Source organism: Magnolia sinica, chromosome 8, assembly GCF_029962835.1.
Source record: "Magnolia sinica isolate HGM2019 chromosome 8, MsV1, whole genome shotgun sequence".
NCBI lineage: Eukaryota > Viridiplantae > Streptophyta > Magnoliopsida > Magnoliales > Magnoliaceae > Magnolia > Magnolia sinica.
This window is the reverse complement of record NC_080580.1, coordinates 59,079,669-59,105,964: the sequence shown is the minus strand read 5'-3', so window position 1 is coordinate 59,105,964 and position 26,296 is coordinate 59,079,669. Positions and strand designations below refer to the sequence as shown.

Sequence of the window (26,296 nt, the reverse complement as noted above, 5' to 3'; positions counted from 1 at the left end):
AAAGGGATTTCCTTTTCCATCTTAGACTCTATGGCAACTGGTTACCATCCAGATGCCTCTTTTTAAGGTTTTGGGAATTCACAAGTCAACAAGAACTTTTCTCTGAAAAGTGCAAAGTGGTCTCATTCCTTGGTAAGCTTTTCTCCAATGTAGTTTCGCATTGGATTTATTGAAGTAATTTCGGTGTGAGAATGCAAGGGTGAAAACTGTTTGCTGCTTTGGGTGGGATTCGAAATACTTGCATCTGTCTGTAACTATGTAAAGTTTCCTCAGTTATATGTATTGCCATTATTTGTGTATTCTGCAGAAACCCCTGTTGGAGATAAACCAGGAAATGGTCAGTGGTGTCCATATGGTTCATCTAAATGATGTAATGGCATCAGAAAAATGAAGATTTTGCATAAACCCAAGCAGTCCTTTGGACAGGAGCAATAGAGACTGCCGTGGGGTTCAATTTTCGAATTGAGTTCACAAAACAATGTCTAACAAAAGTGGAGCTTGTGCTGATCATTAGAAAAATATAAACTAGTCAAAGTCTCACTTTAAGACAGAAATCTGCAGAGTACTTGTATTGAATCATGCAATTGAAACAAGAACATCTTAATTTTCATTCTTACCACATATTAGCTATGGTTAAAAAGAGAAATTGCATAGTTTTAATTTTACCATGTCTTTTCTTGAATTCATCTGCCGCTGCTTCATTTCCCTGTTCACGAATCTTCTCCTGGTTGCTGCTGCGGCTGCTGCCACATCTGAACATACAGATTTTGATCCACGACAGGTTTGCCCATGACCTGAGGGCCAGGCTGCGGCGACATGTAGTAGTAAGGAATAGGATCGGTGGGACCCCCAACTGAAACAGCCCCACCCCTTGGGAGGGCCCCAAGCACCTCATCCTTCAGCTCCTCCCTTGGCACAATGTCAACCAGGAAGTCAAAGATGTCCATCCGTGTGATCGCAACTGCGATGTCACATGTCAGTCTTCTGCAGGGTCCGCCTCTTGTTCTCTTCTGTGTGATTCCATGAATGCAGTGTCAGTTCCAGGATGAACATCTTGCATGCCTCGGCAAACACGACTGGAGCTTCAGCCGATATCATCCGCACATCTTCATCAGCCTTCATGATCTTCTTGATCCTAGCCAGCGGCAGGCTGTGGTTTTTGAAGTCATTCACCTGTTCAATCTCCTGGTACTGGTTGTTCCAGAACATTTGGAGCTGCTGCTGCTGTATGTGCTGATAAGCAAGCTGATGTTGAGCAAGCTGGGCTGGGGAAGCAGCATAAGCAGTTGACTGGCCTCATGTTTCTATAATATCCAATTGTCCAAATGGCAGGTGTATTACAGTGAAGAAACACTCAGTGTGCCAGTAGAGATGATAGAAGGGAAGTGTGAAGTTAGAAAGAAGCATGATCTTCCGTCTCTGGATGGCCCTGCAATCTTTGAGCATATCTTCTTCAGTGAATACATGTATGATCCTTCCAAATGCTGGGTGGTGTAGATAAAAGAGAGATGGCGATGATGTTAAGATGCAAGAACAAGGAAACAAGTGTACATGGCTATGGAACAAGTGTACTGATTATGCTACAAACACCATTAATGTGAAATGTCAGCGACTTACAACTTTCAGGTGGGAACTTGAAGCCATGGAAGGGCTTCCAGATTACGTGAAGGCTTGCTATCGCACACTTGTGAACACCGTGGATGAAATAGAGAGCCATATGGTGCCGGATGAAAAATTCTACCGTACAAACTACATAAAAAGAGAAGTATGATCACATCCAACTCTACCTCATGTTATTTCTTACCTTCTTAATGTATATTCCTTCTACCTGAGCCCTCCCATATGGATGATTGAAATTGCCAGAATGTGGGTACAACTACATGTTCCTTATGAATTTGTGACAGTTAAATGCATGGAAGTGTTATAGTGTCATTGAGATTCATGATTTTGGACTTAGTTTTTCAGGAATTTACTCCCATTCAGCTGCAAGAAGGTGAGTTTTATTACCTTCAATCAGAAGTTAACCGTGTAACTCGCCTCCCCTTAGCATTCAAATTTGATTGAGAATCCAAACACACCCTTCTTGCATATGCTTTTCCAGCCACTGAAACATTTGCTCATGTTAGAAAGCCATTCCATGCAGTGACAAACCTGGATACCATGACCACATTTTTGTACTCTTTATAAAATAATTTAGAAACAGTCCTAAGACTAACTCTAAAGCTCATTGTAAAATGCAAGCCATTGATTGTATCTAATTGTGGTGCTTAAAGTCTAACTTCGTAAACAAAACATGCAAATTATAACCTGTGATTTTAGCATTGCAGGTTGCTGGTAATGAGAATGGCATCACTGCATTTTAGATGGACATAAAGGTCAAGACAAATCAAATCAACAGAACTCAGTTTCTTCAGGAGATGCTTTGTTTCTTGTGCATTGGAAAGACAGGTTTTTGAATGTTTAGTTTTTTGTCATGTTGATTCAGGTTTTTTGTCATGTTGATTCAAGTTTTTATTTTTATTTTGTTGTTGAAGCATGTATGTTTCTGGATCTGTTCATCTTTTTGTACATTTAGTTTTCCTAGCTTGATTTTATTGCCACTTGTATGCATGCCATAGATCCGTACATTGTATTGTTGAAATCTGAAGATGTGCTTGTGGAGAATGAGAGATCTGATATTAATGGAGAAAGACATGAAAAATAAAAAATAAAAAATCAGTTAGTCCAGTTATCTATTTTTATGAATTATTGATTGTATTATTTTCTTTCCAAAAATCAGGTCTCCACCAAAACTTTCTAAGCTTCTCTTCTACATAGGTCAGTTCTCTTCAATTCTAAAATGAAAATTCTAGTTTGGAATTGGATACGAGATGCTTTCTTGGTTTGAGTGCAGGGCTAACAGCTTAGTAGGTGAGGCCCTGACCATGGGACCCACCTTGATGTATATGTTGTATATCCACGCTGTTCATCTGTTTGCCGCACAAGTAGGGATTGAATTCCCACCATAAAAAACTTCTTGGGATCCATGAAAGTTTGGATCAAGCTGCTATTTGTGTTTTCCCTTCGTCCTGGTCGGTGTGAACTTACCAACAGGTTGGATGGCAAATAAACATTACTGTGGATCTAGGAAGTTTTTAATGGTGGGTGTTCAATCACCATTGTTTTTCTGTCGTGTGGTCCACCTGGGATTTATATCTGCCTCAATTTTTGGACCATGCTCTAAAAAGAGATGGTGAAACGGATGGATGACGTGGATATACACCACATACATCAAGGTGGGCCCCATGGTCAGGGCCTCACCCACTAAGCTGTTACCCCTGCCTCACCTAATCCATGTCCATGTCACATGTGCAGCAATGACATGGGGCATGGTACCTCGCATGCATCCAATGGCACTGGATCTGGTCCCTTTCTGGTTACTAGAGGCAAAATTGAGGCGAAATGCTTTAGCCTCAATTTTTAACCTTTTTAACCACGGTTTTGAATGGAGGCTAAAGCCCGTTTTTCTTGTAGTGGTGGCTAGTGATTTAGAGGTCTATAATGGGTTATGGAAGCTGTTATGGATTTGACTTTTGGCTATGGAAATGCTAAAAGTTGATTTGGCTAAACACTTGCCAGTAAAAATAGTTTGCCAATATCATGAAAATAAAATTTCAAAACTTTATAAATGCTTTATGGTTGCAAATTCACGTGGACCATAGAACCCATGAATTTAATAGCCTTTTGTTTTATGCTACTAGATTTTATGATGTCATTATATTAGAAGTTTGTAGACCGTGAATGCCATCTCACTAAATGAATATTGTTGTTTCTATTTTTTTCAAACCCTCTTTTAATTCATTGATTAGTTTTCATAAGATTGTACATATTCTGTTGTAAAGGAAAATAGAAGGGCTTGATTAGTTTTTGAGCTCTTCTAAGCTTTCTTATCATTCATGTATAGCAGTGCAAACTTATGTTAAATTGTAGCTCTAATCCGAACTTTGTGTGCAATTTGATCAAGTACATTAATGGTTCAATTTGATCAAGTGCATTAACATCTAATACTATCTTATTTCTTTGTAGGATAACACTGCCGTGTTTATGGACCCTTTTGCTACAATTCTTGTTATCATCATCATTGGACTCTTATGCATGAGAATCAACGAGGTATCCCTTTCACACATTCCTCTTTTTACAAAGCTTTAATTTTTGTTGTTGTTTCTAGTAACTTGAATTGAAATACTTTTCTTTATTATTTCCTTGTCCACTTAAATAAAGCTTCTATTTAAGCTTAACAGTTCTTCTTAATTCTGAACTATAACCATGTTTTGTTGGTTAAATATTTTTTTATTAGATGAAAGAAACACGAAAAGAAAATTGCTGCTGTTTTTTCTTTTTTTTCTTTTTTTTTTTTTCTTTTTTTTTTTTTTTAATGTAAGAAATTTTCGGAGGCTTTAGGTCGTCTATATTTTTTAAAATATTGAAATTTGAGACGGTCCATAACCGTCCTTTTTTAAAGACGTTAAATGCACGCTAACGACGGCCACAGACCGTCAATGTTTTAGATGGTTTAATGTTTTAGACAGTTTACACATATCTTGTTCGTATGAGGAATTTTTTTTAATCCTTGACACCACGATATTTCAAAATAATATTTTCGAGTTTTCAACTTTGTGGACTGGGGGTCGATGGTTCAATGATTAGATCAATGGTCTGATGAGCTCCACCATGGACGCATCATAGCCCTAACCACTGATTATTACCCTTTTTCCTAGCTGAACGTGGACCATTTCCATATTTCTCTTTGTAACCGCCTATTTGTTATAGACTTCAATGGAAGGTTATGATCGTCCCAACTAGAGTAGACTCGGATTTAACGACTACATTGAAAGCTTTTTGTGGTCTACAATAGTTTTGGATGAAGCTGATATTTGCTTTTTACAACCATCTATGTCAGTGTGACCTCATGATCAGGTCTGATGATAAATAAAAATCACTATGGCCCCTATAGAAGGTTTCAACAGTAGACATCTTTCTCCCATTATTTTTTATGTTGTGGTGATCTAATTCAGCTTTATATATGCTTCAATTTTAGCATCGTGCTCTAAAAAGAACCGGAAAAAAGGATGGATGACATAGATAAAATACAAACATCACAATGAGCCTCATGGAAGGTGTTGGATACCAGGCAATTCACATCCAAGAAGATAAGATATAACAAGACCAAGGTCTGTTTTTTATTAGAGATACAGGACTTTGGTACTCGCTCGTAATTCTCTCCATCTGCGGTTAGATAAGCTATGAGAAGACCAAGACTGTTTTTTTTAAAAAAAAGAAAAAAAGAAAAAGGGTGCGGGCCGTCAAGTCAGATGGCTCATCTGCACTTAGCAACAGCCCGTACGGGCTATATCGCGACGAGGGAAGGTCAGAAAATTATAAAAATTCAGGAAAGCATAGATCTCACTGGGCTTGGGGACTATCGCAGACCAAGGAACCGGTGGTCACTCAAAAGTGGGATCTGGCACTGTCTAAACCCACCCCACCAATGCCAAGATCGGAATCTGGCATTTGTAAATGAAACCGAGATACCAGGCTATCCAACCGTCGGATCTCTTCTACATTTAAGGTAGAAGTCTAATGAATTTTTCTACACCCATCCACAAACTCTGGGACCCGATCGAGGAGTGGTGACCGTTGATCGCAAATCGGACCCGTACGACCAAACCCCAGATCCGATCATCCCCAAATTTTGTATGTCCTTCATCGAGCCATGGAGCAGCTATCCTATGAATTTCATGGACAGTGGGCCACCAGAACCACTTCAATCACCAGAACGGACCCCACAGGACCATTTAAAGATCAGAACCGTTGATTCAAACCCCATAACCGTTCATCCGTTTGTTTCCAAATTTTATATGGGCCCTCATTGGGCCATAGGGCACCTACCCACCAAATTTGATGGCCAAAGGAGTGTTAGGGCCACTCCAACACCAATAGTGAGCCCTAGTAGGCTATTTTGGAAATTTGAGGAAACTTAAGGCTAAAGGGCCCAGGTCCAGGAAATAAATCCCTAACCCTTATCTCATAACTCCCACCACAACTACCATTGCCAAGGGAGTTAAGGGAGAGCAAGGAGGAGAAAGGGAGAGTGGAAGAGAACAAGGTGGACCCTAAATCAAGGTGGGGCCCAACGAAATCAACCCCACAACCCCCTACGTCTTCTCCAACAAGAACCCATTATCCTCGACCGCCCTTTTCACTCCGTTAATCCTTTAGGTAAGATCCATCACCCATTTTTATTGAAACCCATGAGATTGAGAAAGGGTTTGCTTGGATTCTAACGTACAAATGGGTTGTAGGGATTCCCCCGAAAGATCCACGCTCCTAGGTCGTTCCCAAGCCTTCAATGAATCCGAAGGTGCGGACTATTGTTCTTAGGTGGCCTAGCACCAATTTTAGTACGAGCTTTATGATTTTGATTGCTTGGATGTTGTATTTGAAATTCTAGAGAAAATCCCAGGAATTTTATGTTCGTTGGAATTATATGGATGTGCATGTTAGCTCTCAAATTGGTGTTGATCTTGTCTCTCACATGATATGATGTATGGATGATAGTATGCCCATGTTTGCTTGATTCTTTTCCTCACATGTGGTGTTTCATTGTGTGTATGATTTATTACCCTTGTGCACATGATTTCTTAAGATGGAGGAAGTGCTTAACTTCCTCACAAACCCACACACTCACACGCACCTTGTTTATTGACAATGTTTGCTTGCTTGTAGGAATATCTGTTTTCGTATGGTTGAGATGCATGAAAATATGATATTATTATGCCTGTTGATAACTTGGATAGTTGACATGCTATGGATCCTCTCACCCTCTTGGGTTGGTCAGGAACTTGAGAAGAGACGGTAGTCCCATCGGTAGGACTATGCTATGGCTAGACCCATGGGTTTGGGCAGGTGCGCTCGGGTGGCTGTAATTTGACTACATGGGTCCATTGTGCCCGATGTCACTCGTCTCATGCTCACTTGACTCGTGCGGTCTTGCCTACTGTCTGACCAACCTTGTTCGTTAACCCTATTTGCTCACACATGTTTGGAACCTGGAACACCCTGCAACCGTTGTAGCTCATCAATAACCCACTTCAAATTGGTTCACAGTTTCGTGAGCCGGGCATGGTGGAATGAGACACTTTGTCCGAGCTGTCGGCCTACGCTGGGGTACCACGCCTTCCCGTAGTGATCGCGAGCGATCCCATTCTCTCGGCACTCCTCATGTGCTTGAAGTCGGGGATGAGGAACCCGACGGGATCACGGACCGCGGAGTCTCGGCCTCACGCATTGGGGGGTCTTGGCCTCGTAACTAGTTTAAGGCATTGATACGTGTGGTGTATCAGAATCCCCAACTTGCTGGATGAATGGACTTAATTAATAACTCGGCTAACACGATCGCATTGCATCGCATTAGTTAGGGTGGCGACTCGGCAGTCAAGGTCGCTCTGAGGGAGTGTTGTCATACGCGATCGTTAAATGGAGTTGCTCGAGGGAACGTTGTGGCAAGGGTATGCATCATATCATCCAGCATGCATGCACATTAATAAGATTAGTTAGATGTTTATGATTGACTACTTTTCATTAAGATCATATTATAATTGATGCCTGTGATAACTTAAGATTAATAGTACCCACTGAGTTGATCACTCACTCCCGCTTTGGGATGGTGTTTTAATACACCAACCAGACTCGCCCATAGATGTGGGTGATGCAGATTACGTGGAGCCTGGCAATGCAAACTTCGAGGAGGAGGATAAGTTCTCTTACTCCCAGCTGATGAGCGGGACCTCATCGAATCTGTAGATGTGGTGTTGGATCGCTGAGCAGTGAGCTCAGCTCTATTCTTTTGGACTTACTATTCTTTTGTGATTTTGTTGGGTAGCGTCATGTGCGCCCCTTTTATTCTTTTGGTCATATATATTGATATATGTTTGATCTCTTTCATCTCAGCAGACTTGTGTGATTATTCTTCATGTTTCAGGGAATTCTAGGCTGCGCAACTAAACCGGATTAAATGCACATTAATGAAAATCGGTTATAAGTGATTCTCAGGAACACGGGAGTTGAGCATATGTGCGACCCCCGATTTTCCGAAGACTAAAACGTTAGGACTTAAGAATAAAAAGACTTAGACTACGCCGTGGACCATGAACTCACTAACGTGTCCGTTGACCTGAGAGAAAATGCAATAGAGATATAGAAATGCTAGGAACCACCCCAGGCCCTGAACCGACTATCTTAGACAGAAGGTAAGACTTCCAAGGAGTTAAGATTGGGGAGTGAGAGAGGGTAGTGGCGCTAAGAAATGGGTCCGAGAGTCTTACAGTACCTCAACCCATTGAGAAGAACGAGTTGAAACCAAATGATTAGACAGTCGAAACCATTGTCTTAGACCAAATGAGTGAACATCGGACCAAACTTGGTAGTTCTGATACATTCAGGGATAAATATCCATGGATGAATGAAAATGAGAACTCACAAGTTAGGTATCTCAACCCGGCGTCATAAGGTTAAGTGACTAAAGTAGCTCGTCCTACCTCAAAATCATATATAGTACGTCCGATAATTTATTTCTGTTTAGAAGATACGTCTGCTTTGATTTCTAACAGCCTAGATCATTTTCACCTCCGATCAAGCCTTTATCTGGCCCATCTCGATCACGGGATGAGTAAAACGAAGTCAGATTTAGAAAAATGGGGAAGAATAGATTAAGAAAAATCTAATTTCGGCACAAACGGATAAATTTTTTCCTCAAATCTGACCACCGTCTTCATTTGAGCTTCTTTTAAAATCCACACATGCAATCCTTGTGCAATCATGATGTTAATCCCATCTTTACTCCCTTTATTTTCTTTTAAATGGAGAGATTTGTCGATTCTTTGATTAACGGTCTAAATGCGCCTGTCTCTATCTGTGTGTGTGCGCGCGCAACGCATGTAAATGAGAAAAACCCAATTATCGAAAAACGTCCCTATGTCTTCTGTTGATATAAGTAAGCTAATAATTCCCTCTTTGTTCTATAAAAATCATGATCATCATGCTAAAATAAAAAATAAAAAAATAAAAATCTTACACATAAGTATGTAAATTTAAAGATTGCATACTTACATTCTTACATTTTCCATAGAGGGTGCATTTCTTTCTTATTGCAGATGGTTTTTGCATGAATTGGGTCTATGTAGGCTTTCATTTCTTTCCAGACATAGTTATTGTTTGGTTGACAAAGGCTCTCAATGTATTGGAGGAGGAAGGACTTCTTTTCCTTGACAACAATAGATATTAACTCTTTGTTTTATCTCGTAATAATTGCGGTTGTTGTTTCTTTATCAAATTCTCAATGGTTATGATTTGTAATGAATTTGTTGCGATTTGATTTGCCTTCTTCGAATTATCATCTGTAACTTGGCAATTAGCTTTTTCGTGCCTGACAAAAGTCATGGGTTCCTTTCAATAGGGTGTTGTAATCATTTAAATGAGAAATTTGAGGAATTGACGTGGTTGATCATCCCCACCATATTGCAGTCTTCTTTGGGCTCTCCTCGTGTATGCTGAGAATCGTTTGGTTCTTTTCTCACTAGTCTCTTGCTTTCCGCTCTCAAATGATGGTGCTTCTGGCAATGCATATCTGTGAGATCTCAAACGTCGATTCTCCTTTTTATTTCATCTTCACTGAAATCCTTTAGTTATTGGATATGGGGTTTGATCTTGCACTTAACACCACAAAAAAATATAAATAAATAAATAAAAACCCAACAGCAGCAGCAGCAGCCATGGCTGCCGCCACAGGAGGGGCGCGCCACCGCCGCCCGCAACAGGGGAGCGCGGCACCGCCGCCTGATCGGCGTCCCACCGCCGCCGCCGGGCATGGTGGCCACCGCGGGATCGGCGTCCCACCGCCGAAACGGCCAGAGAGCCGCGGGATCTGCGGGCCACCGATGACTCTCAATATTTCGGAACAAGACACTAATCGAGCTCTCAATTTGGAAGCTAGGGTTTCACCCAAAAAAAAAAAACGTTCTTTAGTGGTGTTCCGGGGTTGAGTTTTGAAGATCATGGAGAAGATGTAGGATAATTGTATCTCATTCTCAACACTCATGGCGGAAAGTTTGTGCATTGGAACAAGCCACCCATCCTGAATGAAGATGTTTAGAAATTGATTGAGATTTGACCAAAGGAAAGGGATTTTCATCATTTTCGGGCAAAGCATATATTTCAGCGGGTTTATCATAACCATTGTATTAAAAATTACATACCTTCCTAATTATGGATATTAAAGTTGATTTAGTAATTAAATTCAAACCCCTGTAAATACACCTGGCATAGATGCTTTTGGATTAAAGTTGATTTACGCTCTAGGGTGGTGGGCGATGTGGTCTTTTAAAACCCTCAAAACCTCCTGTTTGCAACAAATCCCTCCCCTATCTCAATCCCTAACTATTCTACATGCCCTAAGCCTATTTCAAAATCCCAAATCCCTACAACCCATTTCCTCAACATTTTCCCAACCCATTTTCAAAATCTATCTCTATAATCCATTCCTCATTAAAATGTTTTTTTTCTTTTCTTTTTTCTTTTTTTTCTTTTCTCAATAAATCCTTCAATCTCTAGTCCAATCCAATCCATCTTCTCAAGTCTTCATAACCTCTTCATCCAACCCTTTTCTTTTTACATTCTTACAATCCACCCCAAACTCTACACCCATTTTCTCATCTCATCCACCCATTCCTTATCTTAACCACCCATCACTCATCCAAATCACTCATTATTCATCTCAACCTTCCATTACTCATCTCAACCCTCTATTTCGAGTACCCAAGCCCCAAACTCATAGAGAAGATGACCCTAGTTGGAGCCATTGCTTCATTCTTCTCCTTCTCCTTGATCCTTTCCCTTATGGGAAAGAGGAAAGCGGCCCCCGACGAGGCGGGGCCAAGCCGCGGTGGATGGGCGAAAAAAGACGATAGCTCCTAGCGAGGCGGAGCCAAGCCGCGAGAGGCGCTCAAAGCGGAGTCACGGCGAATAAGCCATAGAGATTCCTTCCGCGCGGCTCGAAGTGAACCTAAGAAGGTTCCGAAATCGAAAGGTTGCATTCGAAGTTTCCGTCGAAGACAAATTATTCACCGAGTTCAGACTGCTCGATCGCCTCCTGCACAATGATTGGGCGCACATGTTTGAGGGTACTTACCGCTCCGATGCGGGTTTGGTAAGGTCCTTCTACGCCCTAATTCGTAAACTGAGTCTTGACCCCTTGGGATTCGTCATCCCTTTCGGCAGACAATCGGTCCATATTGACATAGAAGCTATCTCAAAAATCCTTGATACACCTCTGGGAAAAGTGCATATCGATGTCATAAACATGAAGAAGAAGTGGAGCCAGGATGAGCGCGTTATGCACTTATGTTGTAAACTCGTTGAGTGGAGGCGCGATAGCAGTACGCATGCTACAAACATGCTCATGCCGTACCGGTTGCTCTACCACATTTGCACGTACAATGTATACCTAAGGACAAGTAACCGTACCGTGTGCAACCGTTTCATGATCAAATTCCTTTACCAAGTGAGCCGAGGAGAGCAAGTATGCCTCCCCACCATCGTGCTTACCCAAATTGTGAAGGCGGCAACATCAACTTGAGCAGATCTAGGACTTCTGTTTAGTCGTCTGATTTGTCGGATCACTCGCAAGTACGGGGTTAGAGGATCCAATGGGGACTTTGAACCAGTTAAAGTCATCGACGAAGACACACTCAATCGCATGAAAGTGGGCCCGAAGCAAAAGATGGTTAGGCTCGAAGAATTTGGGGATGAAATTGATGAGGAAGAAGAGTAGAGCGAGGAAGAAAACGAAAGTGAAGAGGAAGCGAAAGTTGAGAAGGAAGGAACGGGCGAAGCACCCCTTGCCCCACAGGAGATGCGAGAGCGCCTTCGTGCGCTTGAAACCAGTATGAAAAGAAAAGAGAAACTTAGTAAGAATCTCTACCGCACAGTGAAAGCTATCATGTGCTGCATGCAGAAGGATAGAGTGCACCCTCCTTCTCCTGACTCTGAGGACCGGTAGACCTTCTACTGACTAGTAGTTTGCTTTAAGTCAGTTAGGTTTACCTTCCATGTACCGCGCATGCTTAGGACTTTTACTGAAGTAGCTTGTACGTCTTTCCGTTTAGCATATCTAGAAAGGCTTATAATCCATGCTGTAGCTTGTAATTGGCCATACCAATGGCATTTTGAAATTTATGTGAATGTATGGGTTGCTTCGAAAATTTCTTGTTGCCATGAAAATGCCTGTATGAGTGTCGCCTATATGCACGAATGGATTGTATATGGATCTTGCATATGTACGCATAAACTAGGTATGAGAGATGTTTTAGTAACTAACCTATCCAGGAATGTTTTTCCAGGAAATGCCTTCGCAAGAGGAGGGTCGATACATCCACCTACCTCATGGTGGCTTGGTCGAGAGGGACCAACTCCTCGATAATCAATAAGGCCCCCTAGGTGGGAATGGTTCCCAGAATATAGGTAGCACCACTTAAGAGGCGGCCCCGAGTGCTCCGCCACTGCAAGCCGCGGCACCCGTACCTCCTACGCCACAGGCCATGGACCGAATGGACCAAATGTTAGTTCTCATACAACAACAACAGCAGATGATGGTCATTAATATGCAACAACAACAGTAGATGACGACCACTATGATGGGAGCCATGGCCCAGAACCTTGGCATACAACAACTGGGACCTCCTGCCATGGCCGCACCAGCGAACAATATAAGCAATCTCTTTGAGCGGTTCCAAAGGTATAGGCCGCCTACGTTTACCGGCACCCACCGCCCCGAGGAAGCGGAGTATTGGCTCAACTGAGTCACCAAGCTACTTCGGCCTCTCCACTATTCTAACACGGAGAGTGTCGAGCTCCTCTCATACCTCTTTGAGAAACACGCAGATCTATGATGGGACAGCGTCCTCCGCTCTATCCCTGAGGACCACGTGTAGACATGGAAGGAGTTTGAAGGCTATTTCAAAGAGAAATATCTCCTTCAGACGTACCAGCATGAGAGGGAAATAAATTCCTCCACCTCCAACAAGGGGGAATGACCATAGCGCAGTACGAGAACCGTTTCACCGAGTTATCGCGCTATGCATCCAAAATGATCGCCAATGAGGCGATTAAGATGAGGCGATTTTCAGCAAGGTTGAGGAGCTGCATCTGCTCAAAGATGTGTTGTGCCAGCATCAGAACATATGCCAAGCTCGTTGAGATATCAATACGGGCAGAACAGGATGAGGAGCATGCCGCCTAGACACGTTCACAGTTAGGGCCACGAAATAGGATGGAGGGACCGTCCTCTTCTTTTGCAGGAAAAAGGTCGTGCCCTAACTCTCTACCCCGACTGGCCGCCACACCGGCCCCTTCTGCACAACCTGCCCAAACATGTAACTACTGTAAGAGGGCGGGTCACTCTAAACCCTACTGTTTTACCAGAATGAGGGACCTGGGCTTCACGTCACCGCAACACAATACCAGGCCCCCACAGCAGGCCTTGCAGATTCCGCCCCTACGGGCAATGAGGCCTAGCCAGCAGTTTCGCCGTCCACCACCACCTCAAGTTAGGCTGCCACAATGGCCCATGCAGCGGCCGAACTTTCCACAGCAGGCACGGGTGCATGCCCTAGCGGCCGATGGCCAAGATGTAGTTATTCCAAATCCTACGGCATTCGAGGTGATGTCCCACGTTCAAGGTACTCCCATATTTCTGTTAGTGGACACTGGAGCTACTGTTTCCCTCGTATCGCATGCAACCGTCAAGCGCTTAGGGCTACGCCTCACTCCTATCATAGGGGTGAAAATCATTGCCGCCGCCGGAACTATTTCTGATGTGACGAAGATGTGTTGTGACTGCCCCATAGACTTGGGGGGCAAGGTGGTACTCGTCGATCTGATCGCAACTAAGATTTTCCATTACGACGTCATCCTGGGTATGGACTGGTTGACACCGATGAAGGCGAAAATCGATTGTGAAACAAGGACAGTGAAAATATACGAGGGCGACGAAGTTCCCTTCACGTTCCCATTCCAGGTCAGCCACCAAGAAAGAATTTTGTGTTATGCTTCATTGGAGGAGGGTTATGATGGGCCCTCGATAACGGACACACCCGTGGTCCAAGATTTTTGGGACGTGTTTAAGACGATACCTGGACTTCCACCTCGACGTGAGATAGACTTCACGATCGATCTGGTTCCGGGTGCCAAGCCCATCTCCTTGCCTACTTACCGCATGCCCCCATGTGAGATGGAAGAACCGCGGACTCAAATCGACAATTTGCTAGAGTCAGGCTTCATCCGACCCAGTGTATCGCCATGGGGAGCCCCGGTCCTATTTGTAAAGAAGAAGGACGGCTCTTTACGACTATGTGTGGATTACAGGAGATTGAATTAAGTGACGGTTCAGAACAAGTACCCGTTGCCCAGAATCGACGATTTATTTAACCAGCTAAGGGGTACTCAATATTTCTCAAAGATCGATCTACAATCATAGTACCATCAACTGCGAGTTAGGGACGAGAATATACAGAAAACGGCTTTCAGGACCTGTTTTGGCCATTACGAGTTCCTTGTTATGTCGTTTGTGCTCACCAATGCCCCAACAGTCTTCATGGACCTCATGAACAGGATCCTTAGGCCATTCTTATATAGATTCGCTTTCGTGTTTATCAACAACATATTGATTTATTCAAAGAGCTGTTAAGAGCATGGAGAACATTTGAGGGTAGTCTTCGAGACCCTAGAGAAAAACCAACTGTTTGCACAATTTAAGAAATGCGCCTTCTGGAAGGAGGAGGTCAAATTTCTGGGACATGTAGTGTCCAAGGAACGAATATCTGTGGACCTCGCCAAGGTGGCGGCGGTGCAAGATTAGAAGCAACCAAAGTTGGTTACGGAAGTGCAAAGTTTTCTCGGTCTCGCCAACTATTATCGAAGATTCATAAGAGACTTTTCAAAAATAGCTCGGCCGCTATCCTAACTGACACGAAAGAACCTTAATTTTGCTTGGAATGAGAAGGCGGAGCCTGCCTTTCAAGAGTTGAAGGATAAACTGACGTTGACACCGATTCTCGTGTTACCTGAACAGGGGGTCAAGTACACCGTATATACCAATGCCTCTCACGTGACCTTGGGTTGTGTACTCATGCAAAAAGATCGGGCAATTGCTTATGCTTCTCGACAGCTAAGGAAGCATGAGGAGAACTACCCCACTCATAACCTCGAACTCGTGGCGGTAGTTTTTACATTGAAAATATGGAGACACTATCTCTATGATGAGGAGTTTGAGCTCTTCTCTGATCATAAGAGTCTTAAATACATCTTCACCTAGAAGGGCTTGAACATGAAACAACGTCGCTGGATGGAAACGTTGAAGGACTTCAAGTTTGATGTCTCATATCACCCTAGCAAGGCCAATCTGGTAGCGGACACCTTGAGTCGGAAGAAGACAATTGAATTTGTGGCCCCGATAATGGTGAGAGAGTGAGATATGGTGGAGTTCGTTCGGGACTTCGACACAAAGCTAACCGTGGAGGAGACTGACTATCCAAATTTACGTATGGGACCAGTTTGGATAAAAGTCCCTTGTGGTGGATCTCGTAGCTTGCGATACTACGTACTATCATCCCGACTTCACACTCCAGCTTGTTCATTTCATTCGCATCGCATATTACATTACATCTGCACGCATATGTGTAACGACCTTGGAAATTTTGTGCTAATTTTTCCTTAAGTAGTTATTTTTGGGGTAATTAGTTCTATACTCGATTGCTTGTGAAATTCGCATCAATCACTTTAAATTGTATCTGCATAGCTCAAAACTTGTAGATTAGTTAGCACTATGTTACTCTGAAATCTGAGATCCATCGCTAAATCCAGTTGTTCTGGGGAATTTTTGGAAGATCTGGATCGGACCTGGACCGCGCGTCGAAAGTCCGATAGCGATGATCTTAGGCTGTTGCGGTCACTATGTTGGGCTTGACCATCACCTCGAAAATCAAGTCCATGTGATGTCCTGGGTCGATTTGATTGAGTTCGGAGTGAAGAGTGTGAGAACGGTTGGATATTTAATAAGTTTTTATGAATCTGAGTCGTGTCGCTTGCGCGATGATTTTAAGCAATCTGACCGTTGGATTTTGATCCAATTTTACCCTCTGATCAGGGAAGGTGGCCCAGGCATATCCTTGTGCTTGTGGACCTGATCGAGATTCCGTGACCGTTGAATTGAGTGTGGTCCGCCACGGCTGATCTGAAGAGCCGGTCGGTACGAAAACTCAGCCTAACCTAGATCCATGGTCAGTGAGCTTAAGTCCGACCTTTCGTAGTTATAGGCCCACCAGAAGTGCTTCGTTGGATCGCGAGAGTCGGGTTTTGGTTATAACCTAAGTATATCTTGTCCCTGGGGTTATTTCCTTCAATATTAGGTCTATTTATAGTCCTTAAACCCTAGCCCTCTTTTCCATACGAATTTTTTCTAACCCTAGCTTGGAAAGAGAGTGGAAAAGAGAGATAGTGAGAGAGAAGTTGGTGAATCATCTTGGATTCTTTCTTGTTCGTCTTCATCTTTGAACCTTCACTTTGAATCGTTATTCTGACGATTCTGAGTTCATCTTGGGGTAAGTTAACCTAACCCTAATCTGTGTTAGAGCTTAGAATAGTCTTGGTGTTGTTGTAACTCATTTCTATCCTTGCCTTAGGTTATTCTATCGCTATTGACGAAGACATCTCGTCTAAATCAGTTCGGTGTTTCTTTTCTGGCTTAAGGTGCGGACTTTAAGTGTATAGGTTATGGTTTTCAAGGCTTTCAATGCCAGTCAATGATTTATTCTTGTTATGGATGAGATTTCACATGCCAAATGTTGTGTTTACGTTGCTTTCCTGATATACATATGTTATATTGAGATTTGTGTATTCTATGTGTATGTATAAAGTACCATATACGTATAAATTATGCACTTGTGTTTGCCATGATTATTTGTCATGTATGTATGTTAGATGTGTGTATGACGATTCCTTGGTAAAAGGAATTGTCCAAATGCATGTGTTTCAACATACGTCATATATGTTGTACCATGTATGCTAAGTGTTTATAGAAATGCATGAATGATCTAAAGTGTAACTTATTACACTAATTGCGGGCGTTGAGAAGTGATTCTCAACTCTCCTATTGATGTGCATGATTTCCTTTATGCGAGTTACATTCCATGTTATTTAAATTCAAGCATTGCATATGCTTACATTTATGTTAAGTTGATATTCTTTAAGTGTTGTATCATGATTTGAGTTATTGTTCCTTTACTATTCTTCATTCAATATGAATATCTGTGGTAGTGTAATGAGTTTGGGACTATCCATTAGTCCAGGAAATCGGTAATCTGCCTTAAGGTTGTGGCTGAGATCGCTTTCGCCACAAAGGACGTGATTAGACGAACCCGAGCCGTATTAGAGTTGTCGGCAGTGGTTTGGCCACGCGAGTGTTTGCGCACTCTATGTCGTTCAACCCAACGTGTGCTCGTGCTAGTCGAGTTCGTCAAGTAACCCGATTATCCGATGTATGTTCACCATGTATGGATGCTACTGCTTGAATCTAGGGTACCGAACTTACCAATGAAATCCTATTAACCTTGGTACCTTGATCCGTTAAGACTCATGAGCCGAACATGGTGGTATGGGATACCGTGGTCGAGCCGGCCGGCCTACGCTGGGGTAACGAGCCTCCCCGCAGTGACCAGTGAGTAACTAAACTCGTGAGCCAATTATGGTGGTATGGGACACTATATTCGTGCTGTCGGCCTACATTGATTGGTGACGAGCCCTTTGTAGTGACCTCGAGCATGCCTGGATACTGCATTGAGGTGACGATCCTTGATGTAGTAACGAAGGTATGATAGGCGTGCATTGATTGGTGACGAGCCCTTTGCTACGACCTCAAACCATATGATCGTATGAGATGCCTAGGACTGACGACCCTAGAATGGATCACTGTTTGGATGGTGATATGAGGAAGGTATCTTAGCTTCCCAATCCTATTGTATGAAAAGGACTAATAAAAACTTGGTAATCATGTTCATGCACCGCATTTGCATGTGCTTTGTAGATGTGGTGCACTTTGAGGTGGTGTCATGCGTAACGTAAGATGAAGACGCTGAGGGTGTACGTGTGAGGGCACACATCATTTTGCATACATCCTTGCATTAACAAGAGTACCTAGGACTTATTTAATTGTTCTGCTTTGCCATTACTGCTTGATTGAACTGATAACATGTTAACCAGTGCCTTATTGTTCCACTGAATTGATCACTCACTCCCACGTTCTAGGGCGGTGTTAAACACCCACCAAACTCTGTCTTAGGTTCTGATGTTGCAGATGTGGATGCGACTTCTGAGGTAGAGCGGGAGATGGATGATGATGAGGTTGCTTTCTCTTATATACAGTTTTCAAAAGGGTTCTAACGAGCCTTGTTCTGATGCGCGGGACTCTGGGATTATTTTGGGTTTTAAATGATGTAATTTGATACTTATAATTTTGTTAAGTAACACTTTCATACGACCTGGTTTGTATATGTACTTCAGGGATTTACACTTGTACACATATATTTTGATAAGTCTTCCGCTTGCTTTCTTCACTTATCCCTGAATTATATCTATGTTTTGGCTTAATCTATTCCATGTTTTATGCACTAATACAGTCAACATACATCCATCATTAAATATGTTGCATAAGTGATGTTTTGGAACTCGGGAGCTGAGTTATGCTCGACCCCCGAATTTCAGGGTGTTACAAGTTGGTATCAAAGCATGATCTGGATTAAACCGGACCTGGGTTATGGTCACACACCGCACGTTGTCGCCACTTTAGTGTATTTGGGTGCGGGTCTATTATAGCTTTTGTGTTTGTACTCCGTAGCTTCTATCGGCGAAAGTTTCCTGAAAACCTTCACCGAGATCGAGTCTGTGCTCCCTCCTAATCACACACAGCGACCCGAAACCTTTCCTAGATCATCTAATAATGAGTTTAGATGGTTTATCATCTTGTTTTAACCCTTGAACCGTCAAGAAATCTTTATTTTAATTAGATTTCTGCCAGAATGGCCCGATAGGCGTCAAATCATGCAAGGGGCCAATCGGGGCATTTCCTGTGGGGCCCAGGGGGGACCCACACTTTTCTGAGCGTGGGGGACCAGGAGGACCTCGCCAAAACGGCGAGGCATCACCGGAATGTCCAGAGATCGGCGATGCCATCACCGGTTCAGCGAGGGATCGCCGGCCAGCGGGCCAGGTCGGGCGGGTCGGTGCGGGCCGACGCATTCTAGGCCTAGTGTGGCCCACCCCTCCACGGTTTTCACCTTAAAACCCTTTCTTTCATCAATTTCCTTCACAAATATCCCTCCAAAGCTCTCCCTTTCTTGAAAAGCTTCTCCAAATCCTTCCAAATCTCTCCGAAATCTTCTTCTTCTTCCATTTTTCATGCAAACCCATCACCCTATTTCAAAATCTTCCCTCCCATTGCTGATTTTCCTTTCTTTCCTTCTCATTTGAGCTTTTACATTCCCTTTTTGGCTCTCAAGTGTGTGGAAGCTTCACCATCTTCCTATTTCTCTCTTTCTCTCATTTCTCATGGCCCTCTTTGAGATTGTGACGGCCATCTTTTCCATTTCTTCCCTTCTTTCCTTGATGGGGAAGAAGAGAGCGCCCGTGGATGAAGCCGGGCCGAGCCGCCCAACCTGTGCACGGAGGCCGAGAGGTGCCGTCGCGAGCACGTCCACCACTCGTGAATTCTAGACGAAACGAGACCTTGATCCTTGAGCTCCCGTTAGTAGGACTTTGTTGGCAGAGTTGTCGCATGGAGTCTATAAAGGCCGTAGGGTCCTTTTTGAGGCTCATGTTGATCCGCGGCTATTTAGTGAGTTTATGTTGTTGGAGCGCCTAGAAGGGGCTGGTTGGGGTCCCTTGTTTGAAGGTGAGTATCGCGCGAATGCTAGCACTGTTCGAGCCTTTTATGTAAATATTCTTGATCCTTCGCTGGAGCCTCTGCAGTTCAAGATTCCTTGTGGTAGCGGTCCGTGGGTATTGTCAATGTTGCCTTAATATCCCGCCTCCTGAATGTGCCACTTGGTGAAGTGCACGCCAGCGAGAAGAATGTGAACAGTGTGAGTGAGAGGGATCGTCGCACCCGATCCTTGTGTGGTCGTCTAGTCGAATGGCAGCCGAATAAGAGTCTTCTGGCTACCTTCATGACGGACGACTTCCATTTGCTTCATCACATCTTTACGTTCAATGTATACCTAAGGTGGAGCAACCGCAGCGAGTGTACGTGCCTGATGGTGGATTTTCGGTATCAGGTGGGGCAGGAAGCGAAGTTGTGTGTGCCGACGTACGTCCTGCGTCAGATTATTCTCATCGCTCGTTCGAGTAGGAGGACCAAGTCGCTTCCATTTGGCCGCCTCATTTGCAAGCTTGCACATGAGTTTGGCTATAGGCTTGGAGCTGAGAAGCTGGTTCCTGTTCGTCATATTGATCTGAGGACTCTTAAGCTGATGGAGATTGGTTCTGGTCGGCATTCCTCAGAGAGTGAGGCTAAGTCTGAGAGCGGTGATGAAGAGAGTTATGCTGAAGGTGGTGTGGAGATTGAGGAAGAAACAGAACAAGACGAGGAAGGAGATCAGGCACAGGATTCGAGTGATAGCTCTCCTCCTTTGGCGCCAGAGCAGGACGCAGAGCAGACTGCCAGAGATGCCCGTCTTACATGGCTTGAAGAAGGGCAGGCTATTTTATGCCAGGATATTATTGATCTTCGAGGCCTTGTTAAACATAAGTTTAAGAAGGTGACTCGAACTCTGAAGTCTATCCTGTGTTTCTTGCAGGATAAGGGTGCCCCGCCTCCATCTCCTGATTCCGACGAGTAGCAGTCGTCGTGGCCGTCCTTTGCTTTGTTTATTGTTTTCTTTCTGTGAGTAGCCGTTGTTGGCTTTGTAGTTGGAGTTGTTTGTAGTTGTTGTGGTTGTTTGTAGTTGTTTGTTGTTGCTTGAAGTGTTAGATGTTGTTGTTTACATGCTTTCTTAGTCGTGATTCATGTATTGCTGCACTACTTGTATTGCGAAGATTTTGATTAATGGAATGCATGTTGTTTGTCTTTGGAGTTTGTGCTGTGTTGTTGTGTGGATGGATTATGTGACGTAGAATCTGACAGGTTGCATCCTCTGTTGAATGTAGGGATGCCTCCTAAGGGTTCGAAGTCTTCGGCCCGTCTCTCTTTGATTGAGTCGCTTGCTGGGGTTCCTCCCTTGAGCGATAGCCAGTCAGATCCGCAGGCGGGTCCATCTCGTGCCGGTGTTGGGTCGACACCTATGGCTCCTCCAGTCACACCCTCGGTTCCTGAGCCGAGCCGTGCACCTTCATCTACTCCACCTGTTGATGCAGCAGCAGCAGATTCAGCAGCAGCAGCACCAGCAGCAGCAGCAGCAGGAGTTCCTCTCTTCCATGGCTGGCATCTTTGCTCAGTCAGTGGGGGCGACTCCACCTGTTTCACCTATGCCTCCATCTGGGAGCGCCAGTGCCAGCGGCACTTTCGAGCGATTCCAGCGCTTGCGACCTCCTACTTTTGCGGGTTCTCATAGACCTGAGGAGGCCGAGTATTGGATAGACCGCATCTCTAAGATGCTGAGACTGCTGCACTGCTCTGAGGTCGAGCAGGTTGAGCTTGCCTCCTTCATGTTTGAGAAGGAGGCCAGTCAGTGTGGGACAAAGGTGTGCTTCGCCGTCGAGGAGGATTTTATGTAGTTGTGGCAGCGGCGTTTGAGGCGCGCTTCCACGAGAAGTATTTCCTTTCATGTATCGACATGAGAAGGAGAGTGAGTTTCTTCGCCTCCGCCAGGAGGGTTGTCGGTGACGGAGTATGAGAACCGGTTTCCTGGGGGGGTATGTTCCTTTGATCCTGGGTGATCAACCGATGAGGATGCGGCGTTTCTCTGAGGGATTGAGACCCGTCCGATCGAAGATTTGCCGTGCTAGCATTTCTTCGTATGCGGAGTAGTGAGCATGTCCTTGCGAGCGAAGGGACAGGGATAGAGCGTCCCGCATGCGAGCACCGATGGTCCCTAGGCCGCGACCGGACTTTCAGGGGTGCACCTTTCCTCGCAAGAGGCCGCGAGCGATTCTCCTCCGAGGCGTTCAGCCCCGCCGCTCAGCAGATGAGAGTTGATCTTCGATGTTCATATTGTGGGAAGATAGGGCATTTGCCGTTTCTGCTTCTCCCGTATGCGAGCGGTGGTTTTACTCTACCGCAGAGGATTAGCCGTCCGATGCCTCAGGTTATTTCTCCTCCACCTCTTCAATCAGCGCCAGCTCATCCATCCTTCAGACTTGCAGTTCCTAGCTTCAGGCCACCTCAGCGGCCCATGGTTCCTCCACCGAATTGTCAGCAGCAGGCTCGTGTTCATGCGCTTTCAGCTGAAGTGCCTATGTCTGACTTGGTGCCGAGGTCTTTCGAGGTGACAGCGCACATTGAAGGTATTCCCGTTTCTATGTTGGTGGATATAGGGTCCACTACTTCTCTTATATCTTATGCGGCAGTTAGGCGTTTGGGTTTGAGAACTGTTCCTATGCAAGGAGTGACGCTTACTACCGCTACGGGGATTTCCTCTGCTTTGGGCAAGCGTTGTATGGATTGTTTGGTCGATCTGGGAAGTGGATTGATCCGTGTTGATTTCTTAGTCGCACCGCTTTATCGTTACAATGTTATTATGGGTATGGATTGGAGCTCGAGGATGCGAGCTGAGATTGATTGTGAAGCTAGATCAGTGACAATCCATGGACCTAAGGGCGAGACTGTTACTTTCCCAGTTCAGGTCAGTTACCCTCTTCGTATTGATTATTATTCTTCTCTGTTGGAGAGTATGGCTGAATCGGCGTTGGTTAGTACGACGGTAGTTCGGGAATTTGAAGATGTGTTTAAGTCGATTCCTGGATTACCTCCTCTGCGTAAGATTGATTTTACTATCAATCTTATGCCTGGTGCGGCGCCCATTTCTTTACCCACCTATCGTATGCCTCCGAGTGAAATGGAGGAGTTGAGGAAGCAGATAGATGGCTTGCTGGATTTGGGTTTTATTCGGCCTAGTGTGTCTCCTTGGGGAGCACCTGTTCTGTTTGTGAAGAAGAAGGATGGTTCCTTGCGATTGTGTATTGATTATCACAGGTTGAATCTGGTAACTGTGAAGAATAAGTACCCTTTGCCCAGGATTGATGATCTGTTTGATCAGTTGAAGGGGGCACGGTACTTTTCGAAGGTTGATCTGCAGTCAGGGTATCATCAGTTGCGCGTCAAGGATGGGGACGTGCAGAAGACCGCTTTTAGGACCAGCTTCGGTCATTATGAGTTCCTTGTGATGTCGTTCGGTCTGACGAACGCACCGGCCGTGTTCATGGATCTGATGAACAGGGTGTTTCGGCCATTCCTGTTCCGGTTCGTCATTGTCTTCATCGATGACATCTTGATATATTCGGCGAGTCGGGCAGAGCACGAGGAGCACTTAAGAGCGGTTTTGGATACTCTTAGGAAGCATCAGCTTTTCGCACAGTTCAAGAAGTGTGATTTCTGGAAAGAGGAAGTCAAGTTCCTGGGACATGTGGTGTCCAAGGAAGGAATAGCCGTCGACCTTGCCAAGGTAGCTGCAGTGCAGGACTGGAAGCAGCCTGGTTCAGTTACTGAGGTAAGGAGTTTTCTGGGTCTTGCAGGCTATTATCGACGCTTTATTCAGGACTTCTCGAAGATTGCCAGACCGTTGTCGCAGTTGACACGGAAAGATTTGAAGTTTGCTTGGAATGAGCAGGCGGAGTTAGCTTTTCGGGAGGCCGAAGGACAAGTTGACGTCCGCCCCTGTGCTAGTATTGTCGAGCAAGGGGTTAAGTATATTATATCTACTGACGCGCGTTGGCCTAGGTTGTGTCCTTATGCAAAAGGACAGAGTGATTGCTTATGCTTCGCGTCAATTGAGGAAACACGAAGAGAATTACCCTACGCACAACCTGGAGTTGTCATATTCGCATTAAAGCTTTGGAGACATTACCTCTATGGTGAGGAGTTCGAGCTCTTTTGCGACCACAAGAGCCTTAAGTATATTTTCACGCAGCGTGATTTGAATATGAGGCAGCGCAGATGGATGGAAACATTGAAGGACTTTAAGTTCGATGTTTCTTACCATCCGGGCAAGGCGAACCTTGTGGCAGATGCGTTGAGTCGCAAGAAGGCTATTGAGTTTGCGGCTCCACTGATGATAGCAGAGTGGGATATGTTGGAGTTCGTGCGCGATTTTGAGCAGAAGCTTACGGTGGTTGAGCCGTATGAGGTTATCGCACACATTCGTGTACAGCCCCTTATCGACGAGAGGATCGTTGCAGCTCAGGCAGATGATGAGCTTTTGGTGAAGATGAGGAAGCGGGTTGGTACAGATGAGAACTCCGACTGGAGTGTTAGTTCTGATGGGGGCCTACGTTTTCGTGGCCGGTTATGTGTTCCTGACATCCCTGACTTGAGACGGGAGGTTCTCGAGTTAGCCCATAGTTCTAAACTTGCGATGCATCCAGTAGCATGAAGATGTATCAGGATATGAGGAGATGTTATTGGTGGGACAATATGAAGGTCCAGATTGCTGAATTTGTTTCTCGTTGTCTCACGTGCCAGCAGGTCAAGGCAGAGCATCGCCGACCTCCTGGGTTGTTGCAGCCCATGCCCATAGCTGAATGGAAGTGGGATTTCATCTCTATGGATTTTATTTCTGGGTTACCGAGGACGAGGAAGGGATATGACTCTATTTGGGTGATCGTCGATCGATTAACGAAGTCGGCGCATTTCTTACCGATCAGAGTCACTTACTTGCAGACGAGTTGGTTAGGTTGTATATCAAGGAGATAGTGCGTCTGCATGGAGTTCCCCTGGAGATTGTGTCTGATAGAGACACGCGTTTTACATCTATCTTCGGACTCGTATCCAGGAAGCGATGGGTGTGGAGTTGAAGTTCAGTACCGTCATCCGCAAACAGATGGGCCGACGGAGCGCGTGAATCAAGTCCTGTAAGATATGTTGCGAGCTTGTGTTTTGGATTTCAAAGATAGTTGGGATGATTGTCTTCATGCCGAGTTCGCGGATCATAATAGTTTCTAGGTGAGTATCGGCATGGCTCCCTATGAGGCGTTGTATGGTCGCCCATGCAGAGCACCACATTGCTAGGCAGAAATTGGCGAGCGGAGTTTGCTTGGCCCGGAGTTGGTGCAGGTAACCTCAGAGAAGGTTGACATCATTCGACGTCGATTTCTGACAGCACAAAGTAGGCAGAAGAGTTATGCTGATACGAGGTGTCGACCGCTTGAGTTTGAGGTTGGAGACCATGTTTTTCTGAAGGTCTCTCCTATGAAGGGAGTTCTGCGGTTCGGTAAGAAGGGGAAGCTGACGCCGAGATTTATTGGTCCATTTCAAGTTCTGGATCAAGTGGGAGCGGTAGCATACCGCCTTGCTTTGCCCACACCTCTTGCGGGCGTGCATAACGTATTTCATGTTTCTATGCTGAAGAAGTACGTTCTTGATCCTTCGCATATTATCAGTTGGGAGCAAGTGCAGTTGAGTGAGGATGCCACTTATGTACTGCGACCGACGCGTATTCTCGACAGGAAGGAGCAGGTATTGCGTAGCAAGGTTATCCCTCTTGTGAAGGTGCTATGGACGCATCATGGTGTGGAAGAGGCTACTTGGGAATCTGAAGCTGAGGTCAGAAAGACCTACCCTCTGATCCTTGAGGATTATATGAAGGTATGAATTTCGAGGACGAAATTTTCTTTAAGGGGGGTAGATTGTAACGACCTTGGAAATTTTGTGCTAATCTTTCCTTAAGTAGTTGTTTTTGGGGTAATTAGCGCTATACTCGATTGCTTGTGAAATTCGCATCAATCACTTTAAATTGTATCTGCATGGCTCAAAACTTGTAGATTAGTTAGCGCTATGTTACTCTGAAATCTGGGATCCATCGCTAAATCCAGTTGTTCTGGGGAATTTTTGGAAGATCTGGATCGGACCTGGACCGCGCGTCGAAAGTCCGATAGCGATGATCTTAGGTAGGTTGCGGTCACTATATTGGGCTTGACGATCACCTCGAAAATCAAGTCCATGTGATGTTAGTCGATTTGATTGAGTTCGGAGTGAAGAGTGTGAGAACGGTTGGATATTTAA

General features: G+C 44.6%; 1 pseudogene; it reads right to left on the bottom strand.

Moving 5' to 3' along the window:
* Positions 1-481: 481 nt before the first annotated feature.
* Positions 482-1,296, bottom strand: LOC131253358 (nuclear transcription factor Y subunit C-9-like; annotated as a pseudogene).
* Between the last annotated feature and the right edge of the window lie 25,000 nt (positions 1,297-26,296).